Source organism: Lepisosteus platostomus, chromosome 26 (genome assembly GCF_059453375.1).
Source record: "Lepisosteus platostomus isolate fLepPlt1 chromosome 26, fLepPlt1.hap1, whole genome shotgun sequence".
NCBI classification, from domain to species: domain Eukaryota; kingdom Metazoa; phylum Chordata; class Actinopteri; order Semionotiformes; family Lepisosteidae; genus Lepisosteus; species Lepisosteus platostomus.
Genome location: NC_142636.1, coordinates 6,587,765 through 6,596,970, shown reverse-complemented (window position 1 = coordinate 6,596,970; position 9,206 = coordinate 6,587,765).

The window sequence follows — 9,206 nt, the reverse complement described above, 5'->3', positions numbered from 1 at the left end:
TTCCCACATTAGCGGTACAGGGTGAGGTCGAAGTTTGTGGAAGAAGTGTTCGCTCGATTGCTCGAACGGCACCATTAGCGCCGAAAGAGCAGCTCTGGCTGAAAGTGTTGGTTTTGGCAGTTTTCAGAGTGCGCGTTAGAAGGCTTTCCAGCAGTACGTGACACCTTTAACTTGTGTAATGACCTCCTCAAAACTGTTGGTTTATGCGCCCGTCTTTTAAACGGACCACGTTTCAGGGATGAGTTCCTTTCCCAGCTTGGGCAAGACTTGATTTACAGCGTTTCGGATTCTCCTTGAAAAGAAGGAACATTCGCAGGGGCGCGGAAAGTCCCGTGCCACATATAGGAAAACCGTGGGTGGGCCTCTCGTGTTCGTCCACGCGTCCTGGAGAATATTTGGGAACAGAACTCTTGCGTTAAAAGAAACGTCAGTGTCGAATTATTAGAAATGATGGCAATCTTATCAAGTGCCATTTAACCCACCGTTATTGAACACAGTACTCGAGTACCCGAATATTTCAACCCAATTTCAAGTGCGGTCAATGTGGTCCGTAGGACGCGGGGTTCTGTCTCCGTTTCCAGATCTACAGCCGATTCGCAAAGTTTTGAAACATACATCCCATGACGTCTCAAAGTCTAACGCTTAAACATATGTTGACCATAAGCACAGAAATGCCACCAAGGTCCTGAGTTATATCAACGGTGTTTTTAGAAATAACACGATCAGTCATAGTAGAAATAATAATGAAACGAACAATACATCAATGTTTGTGAGATATTTCAAGAAACGCAAAGAAGAATTTAATATTTACACACGTGAATCATAGTCTTAGTCCTCAAAATCCAGAGGGAAAAACGAGACGTGCCTGCAGAGTATTCAGAGGTTAAACCAACATTGCAATCGTCAGCCGGTACTTTTCCTAAGGATGGGAAAAGTATCTCTGACAGTCTCACAAGAAGTGGAGCCCTAACGCAGCGCTATTAAATAATAGAGCCAGTCAAAGCGATGTTACAGGCGAGATTTGACAATTACTGTAGGGCGATAAATCTTTCAAGCACCCCTTTATGCAATGCCTCTGGGAGTCCTGCGGTGAGTCCGGGTTATCTAGAACTCCGCCGCTGCACACAGGGAGCGGAGCAGAGCTCGACCTGATTCGTAGGGAAATGTATATTTCCTTCAGAGGTGAGAGGACACCCTGAACTCTTTGCGCGTACACGCGATCATTATTTTTATGATTGCGACGATGATGCGTTTCTATAGCACATCATGAAATAATATTTATTTCTTTGACGTTCTTTGGATTATTAGAGGATAACACGGACCTGTGCCAGGCATTTAACGCCCAAATGCCTAAATAATTACCAAGATTTATCACCCGAACGGAAACGTCATTTATTTCATGTTGCATTCTCCCAGTCTTTTAAATGAAACTAAGTTTTAAAACTAAAATCGTGTAAACGTCACCCATAAATGTAACGGTTGTGTTTGCAGGGTTTGTGGTTTTTTTTAAATACGGTTAAAAGCGATTTGAATAAGTATAGTTACAAGAAGAAACCCAAGATCCCCACAGCTCCTTAATTGGCTAAAGGCCTCTGCTAGCGGACACGTTTCCGGACTCAGGGCTAGCAGTAAGACTTTAACCCTCCCAGATGGTCTCTACATCACCGTAGGCCAAAAACCAGATTTTAAATGGTACATAAACAACGGCGGATGAAAATCCCATTAAACCGTTCAATCTTTCAGAGTGGGCCACTCATTTTCACTGGTTTAATCCGGATGTAAAAGGAAGATTAAACCTAACTCCGACACCCCTCGATGTCCGTCATAAAGTGGAGCAAAATATGAGGCGTGTAATCCCTTAATTTAATCTGTCTCCCTGCGAGACTGCGAAATATGCGCCCAGTCATTATCCGAACGAAAATGAGGAGAGATTGCGCAATGGTCGTTTCCCGAGTCAGAGCTTCTCCGTCGTAGTTCATATTCATTCGCCGAGTAGTACCTTGAATTGTATGAGGTGTTTATCACCAAGTGATATCGGCATTATACAATTTAACGCCATTTCATTTCTCGGGGTTTGCATGACTCTGCTGTGCGCGTTCTTCATTTCACTCCGTGGGTCAGATCGCAGGTTTGTGTCGAATTAATAACTTCTCGAACCTGATCGCTGGGCGGTGTTTCAGGGAGTATCTGTGATAAAAGAACCACACTCTGTTTATCCACTCCAGGGTTATGGTTAGATGTGCTGACATACCAGGAGGACCAGAAAGCATGCTCCTTTCAGGTTTTGTCAGTAGTCAAATCAAGAACGTGGAGATTAACACCAAGCAAGAACCAGGGATATTTCAACACTGCTGCTCTTACATAGACCTTAAAAATGAACTGCCAAACTGGGTCCCAGCAAATTACAGTGAATCCGTGGGAGAATGGTGGGAAAGTGTAGGAGAATGGTACATTTTCAGGAAAAGCCGCGGCAAAAAAATAAATAAACGGGAAATTAATCTTTTCATTTGGAAAACAGGGAGAAAAGAAAAATCCTAGCAATATCATTTCAAGAATGGGAAATTCCCCCCTCTTCGATTCTCTGCTGGAAAAACGACTTTGCAGAAACACAGGTTGGGTGTAGAGTCTCCACAGCTTCAGGCTAAAAGCTGCCTTTTCAGTGCCTTTTAATTGTTTGCACATGTAACCTTAACTGTTCTCCAAGACGATTCCAATTAGCCTTTCTGAGTGCTGGTAGAGCACCCTGAGGCCAGAAAGACTGACCAGCAACATTCTTGAGAAAGGAAAGGGTGATTAAGTGTCATTCTATCTCTCAACGTGGAGAGGGGCTGGGGAGACCGGCCCTCGTGTGATCGCGTTCAGGCCGGACCTGCCCCAGCAGCGCCCTGGAAGGTGCAAACGGCAACGGGCGCAGTTTGATCCGAGGAGGCAAAGAGGCGCAGGGGAGCGTGCGCTGGGAGAGACGAGAGAACAAAGCAGATGGGTCAGGTTACAAACCAGAGATCGGTGACCTCGTTTCCAAAGCAGAGCGTGTGTAGGCGCCGAGGGCAGGGTGCATTGTGAAGGGAAGGGATCTGCATTTGAAGCAAAAACCGGAATGCTGAAATGGAGCTGAAGAGCGAAACACAGGACCGTGAAGGTGATCTCTTGCAAAACGGGTTGATGAAGAAGCTGACCGGAACGTGCTGCTTAAACTAAAACCAGAAATCGTGATAGGGTCTTGGGAGAACTTGTATCCCACAGTGGATTGGTCCACCACAGTGAAGAGGGACATTAGCCTTGCTCATTTGTTAACATAATGGAGAATTTCTCCACCGCCAGGCCACCAGGACAGGTAGTTAGAATGACTGGAGTACCTTAGCAAGCGCAGAGCGATCTCACTAGACAGGATGTAAGGAGCAAGTGGCAATTCTTTCAGCTGAGTTTCTTCTCCTTACTCAGTCCAATGCAATGTGATAATATAGATCCAGATTAGCCGTGCTGCAGATGAGATGAAATATTCTTGTACAATAGCCTACGTTAAGATAAGATCAGATCACCTTATTGGCCATATACAATTTCTTGTATTAGGAATTTGTCTTTTCACATACCCCAGACAGGGAGAGAAGCTCCCTGTCAGAGCGCAGGGTCAGCCATTTATACAGCACCCCTGGAGCAGTTGGGGTTAAGGGCCTTGCTCAGGGGCCCAATGGAGTAGGATTTATCTGCCGACAATAGGATTCAAACCGGCAACCTTCCAGCCACAGGCGCAGATCCTTAGCCACAGAGCCACCTCACCGCCCTGTAATGTTTTTGACATTATTGCTGACATCACTCTGGGAGAGGACCTGAACTTTGTTCCTGTCCCAGCCTGGGGCTTGTCTTTTCTGCTTCACAATTCCTAAAGGGTCGAGTAGCTCACAGAGCCAGAACTGCAGAACCCGCAGGTGGAGGAGTCGATACCCAAAAGGACTCAGCTGTTTTCCATTTGGTTCCAACACATGTCACAACACAACGTCTGAAAGCCTCCAATTATCTCTGTGCTGAAATATAGATTTTATTGAAGCCACATGTCCTCCACACCCACACCCCAATAAATTAAAACAATGAATTAACAACCACAAACGCTCCTTTGGAAGCAGCCTGGGTTCCTCTGCAGCTCACGGTCAAAAGCAGCCAAATTGTTGCTGCATCTGGGACCCTGGGAGATGGAGCATCCGGAAATCCCCAAAATAACAAGGCGCCTTTCGTGCTGATTATTAATTGCAAATGTTGTCCTCTTACCTCAGGCTGGGCAGCAAAAGGCCAAAAGGTGTTAAGAAAACAGGCAGTTTTTCAAACAGGACAGACAGATGCACGAGGAGTCGAGAAGGTAGATCTCGCAAGGAAACAATATGCTTTCGTTTAATAAAAATGTCAGGAAGTCAGAGGCTGCCACATGTGCAGTTTTCGTTGTGGCCCCATGAACTCTCAGATGTGCACGTTACCTTTAGGAAATAATGACTGAGAGCAAAATAAGAGCAAAACAGGGGTCACTATGTGTTCACTGGCAGCAGCAGCTGGGATAGCTACGTCAAGGGTTGGGACAGGAGTGACACGGTCAGGCCAAGAAAAGAATGGCCACTAGTTCGTGGGTGATTTATTGAGGCTGTGACTTTGCAGGGTTAGCAATGCAGGGGGTATTCTCCAGGGTCTAAATAAGGCCGACTTGAGAAAGGACGCTCTGCACATAAATAACTCTGCCATTCTGCGAGCCTGTGTTGAGAATAGAGGGCTAATTTGGAAGGCGCAGTCCAGCGTTTTATATGAGAAAGGCAGGGTTCCAAGATTTGACACCATTATCTGATAGGATTAAAAAGGTTACAGAGTGCCTCTCGGAAGCTTATGTGCGTGGACCTGCAAATTGCCCCAAACACGCCAAATAAACACAAGGTGGGATTAATGAAATTGTTAATCGGAAAAACAAATGTTTTCAAATCTGTTACGATCCCTACCGTGTATCCTGTGGAACTGCCACTAGAGCTTCTTCTTCTTTGATGTGTATACATTTCAAAATGAACCATCCTGGTCTGAAGATGGAAGTAAACTGGAGCAAAGAGCTTGTATCAATATTAAACTCCTCTGCAGACGATCTTTCCACGCTAGAGGACACACTTGCATTCCAAGGAAATAAATTGGGTTGACTTTGTCAACGACCTTTGAGGATTTTGGATACTAGAATCGGGATCAGGTCCCCCTGTAGTCTTCCTTTTAAAACAAAAAGTTCTGTTCTTTTAGCCTGTCACGCTAGAGGACTGTGTGTCTACAGCTTTTCAGTCCAGCCTGAATCAGCTTGTTATGGGCTTAATTAGAGAAATTTACTAGATTCTCTTAGTTCTTTAGAACTGCTTCTTCACAGAGACTTGGAAAACCGGCAGTCACACTGGCCATCCAGGACCAAGACTGGGGGACAGACAGGTCATAATATAGGTTCAGATATGATCTATGGAGTTACTCCTCAGGGTAATTTTTTGGGGCTGAGGAGCTTATAAGTGAACTTGATGCAAGTGATGAAAATATTGGTAGGCTCCAGAATTCATTAAGACAACCCAGAAGACTATCTTTAAGATCTATAATCGTTCAAAATGGGCATGGGAAGTGGACCTTGCTGTAAGAGGATGGACAAAGTTTTTGATGTTACTCATCAAAAACTATGAGGTAGTGAGAGGTGGTTATAAGCGAGACCCACCTATTAAGGAGCCAGGGAAAATGAGACACACCTGGGCTAATTAGATCCAGTAGTTGGCCTGCAGTGGGCGTGAGATTCCACATGAGAGAGAAGAGCAGACAGGATAGGCTCTGTGTGAAAGTGGCTGCTCCCCTTGAAAAGGGTCTCAGCTTGGTCTAGGCTTCAGCAGAGAACGAAGGAGAGTGAGGGCTCTCAATAACAATAGGCTGAGCTGGCTATAGATCTGTGTGATTCAGCCAGCAGGGACATGTCTGAAAATACACCTTAGGCTGTAGTGAGGGACATCATACCATCATACCACATCATACCATCATACCGTCATTCTGCCAGAAGCCATATCACCCTGCAACTCACAACTGGCAACCCACTGACGCTCAGCAGGTGTGAGCCTGGTCATTACCTGGATGGGAGACCTCCTGGGAAAAACTAAGGTTGCTGCTGGAAGAGGTGTTAGTGGGGCCAGCAGGGGGTGCTCAGCCTGCGGTCCATGTGGGTCCTAATGCCCCAGTATAGTGACGGGCGACACTTTACTGTAAACAGGCGCTGTCCTTCAGATGAGACGTAAAACCGAGGTCCTGACTCTCTGTGGTCATTAAAAATCCCAGGGCGTTTCTCGAAAAGAGTAGGGGTGTAACCCTGGTGTCCTGGCCAAATCTCCCATTGGCCCTTACCAATCATGGCCTCCTAATAATCCCCATCTATGAACTGGCTACATCACTCTGCTCTCCTCCTCACTGAGAGCTGGTGAGTGGTGAGCGTTCTGGCGCACTATGGCTGCTGTTGCATCATCCAGGTGGGGCTGGTGTTTTCCAGGCTCAAGGGAGTTGAAGTGTAGTTGAGGAACAGGGCTGACAGGAGGCTTCTCTCCCCAGTGGAAAGCGGAGGCCATCTAAATAGTGCAGCCGGGCTATTGAGTACTCCTGGTCTCCAACACCAGCAGACAGGTGAGCGAGGTCAACGAACCGTCTGCTGCTGTGTCAAGGGTGCGAGTGCTGAATAATGAAGATTGAGAGGTGCCCCTGCCCACACAGGGTCAGCTGGTAGTGGTAGTAATGAGAAAAGTAATGAGTTAGTAACGTGGGTGATTTGAGAAGAGCATCCACATGGGGAAGACAAGTGAAGAGTAGACAAAACAGTGCAATCACTTCATCTTGACCGATATTACTGAAGAAACCGAAGTGTGATTGGGGGATTGGGTGAGTGAGTCAGTGCCTAATTACTGTAGATGAGTGATCAGTGATTGCCTGTGATGTGGAGGACAGTGCTGTGGAAGTGTAATGAATTTGGCATGTGAATGAGAGCAGACAAGAGCAGCAGAAAGATTTTGAGCGAGTGGAAACGAGAAAAGACCAAAACCACAAGATCATGCAGTCTTCCCTGAGAGGGGAGCACTCACACTGCGAGAAGCCTGGAGGGGATATGACGGACTTCAAATGTAAACAATATATCTCAAGAGATGATGTTTGACAGGGCCAGGATTGTCTGTAAGCATGTCCATGCTTTTTACCAAGACTTAAAATAGTCTATTTTCTAACTGCACCTTCCAATTCAAGGTTGTGGTGGAGTCGGAGCCTATCCCAGCAGGCAATAGACACGTGACAGGGTACATCCTGGATGGGACACCGATCCATCTTAATTTCAATGTAAATAACTTAATTTGGTATTTTTACATTTTTATCTGCTTAAATCAGTGGTTAACCCCCCACACACATTTTATGAGATGAATGACACTTGTAGTGAAAACATTAGAAACTGAATTACCTCAGAGCTCAGCGTTTCTCACGGCAGCTTTTTAATCTGTTCTCGTGAAGATCACATGACTAACAAAAATAGTTCTTTTTACAGTGAGGTAAATTTCTGGAATGTGGTTCTGCATAATAGAATTTATGAAGTCTTTATGCTTTTAATCAGGCGGAGCAATTTGAAAGCAGATGGCGTTCAGGAGTCCCAACAAATTAGCCTTGTCATTATTTAATTTAAAGTGTGTATTTTAAAAGTCAAGAAAAGTAAAGATCTTCAGCATCAAATCTCCCTTGGAAACTCTTCTCCAAAATTAAGATAATCTGTCTATAAGAGACAGTACTGCTCGCTGATGTGGGTGGGGTTTTGTGCTTCTTGTGAGATGTGCTTTTTCACCAGTGTCTCTCAGGTTTATTGATTTTTTTTGGTTGGAAAATCGATGTCTTTTATGAGTTAGATCTTTAACTGGCAGTATTATAATGCACTTTAAATCATAAAAGGTCCTAGTAATCAACCAGTCAAACTGTGTATAACTCCCAGTTGGAATAAAGAACTGGCAAGGAAACAATTCTGTCACAACAGTTAATTTTGGATCTAAGTTGCTGTTCTCCCTGTCAGAAAGAAGAAATTGATTTTCCGGACTCCATTCAAAAAACGTAAGCACAGAAAAGTTAGCAAGTACTAAGTGTGAGGAGGGCAGCTCGCTCGTTTGTTAGTAGCTAATTGATTTCAAGATCTCATCTAGCCATTTGTTCAACGGATCACATCCTCTTACAGTCATCTCTGTTCTGGACTCTAAAGGTTCAGTTCCTTTAGTCGGTCAGAGTAGAGCATTACTTTAAATCTGGGAATGCACTTTATTATCTGGAGGCTCTTTTCTGGCCTAATTCCAGAGCAGCAGTATCATTCTGAAACATGGTGATTGTACTGTGGTGATTGCCTATTTAAAATAAGGTCTTATTTAGTGCATTGTACAATTGTGACATCATAACCCTTGATTTAACTTCCAGATTTTTAAGAAAGTATCCAAATTTTGCATTTGGCTTTATTGCTTTATTGCTTAAGCACAGTGTCTCTCATCATGATTCTTCAGCCTGGTTCATCTGTGTGTGATGCTCTGCACTTGTCTACATTGCATGTCACCTGCCAGGTGCTTGCCACTCTTGAATTTCATATAAATGCTTGTTAACTTCTTTTGCTGTTTCTGTAGTGTTACCTATATTAAATGGGTCAAATTACTGTATGTCACTTATAACGTTTTTTATATCTTTATGTTCTTAGGCTCCCTAAAACAAGAAGCCCTCTAAAACGTATGCAAGGATAACACTCAAGGTTTACAGCTGATGAACGGTTTTTTTTTGTAAGTCACATGATAATGGCAGTATAAGGAGTTTTTTGTTTACATGTGACTTTTTGCTGAATGGCAGAAAAACAACTCTGACGTTTCTAAGAGCGTCGCCAGTTTTGTTACAAATCTGACGTCTGTTAGGTTTTCAGAACCTATTAATTATTAGGACTGTTGCTTAAATAGATACATTTTCATGAGAACAGTATCCACTTGGTGGGATGAGTGATGAGTAAAATTTGTAGGCGGCAAATAGGCACATGTGTATGTCTTAATCAATACATATTCCAATGAATTAACTAGTGACTGTTCCTGTTTCAGATACAAGATAACAAGATGCAAATATTGATGTCCGGAGCTTTATGGTGTGTATTAGCATATGTTCATAGTCTGCCTGTCCTGTGGCCGGCAATC